The sequence below is a fragment of the Acanthisitta chloris genome, unplaced genomic scaffold, assembly GCF_000695815.1.
Source record: "Acanthisitta chloris isolate BGI_N310 unplaced genomic scaffold, ASM69581v1 scaffold35640, whole genome shotgun sequence".
Classification (NCBI taxonomy): domain Eukaryota; kingdom Metazoa; phylum Chordata; class Aves; order Passeriformes; family Acanthisittidae; genus Acanthisitta; species Acanthisitta chloris.
In genome coordinates this window covers 1-229 of record NW_008652809.1, presented here as the reverse complement: position 1 = coordinate 229, position 229 = coordinate 1, and positions in this window count along the sequence as shown.

Below are 229 nucleotides of genomic sequence, written 5' to 3'. Positions count from 1 at the left end.
CTCCAGGCACAGCTGGTGCCAGCTCAGGGGCAGCCACGTGGGCCTCCAGCCCAGTCTGTGGAATGCCAGAGCTGGGGCAGAGGTGGGCAGTGAGAGCAGCCAGGGCTGCAGCTCATCCAAGCACAGATCAAAGTCAGCAGGAGGCTGGAACTGAGCAGCCAGGGCAGCCAGGGCATCCCCTACCCTCACACCCAGGGTGCTCAGCCCTGGGCATCCCCTACCCTCACAC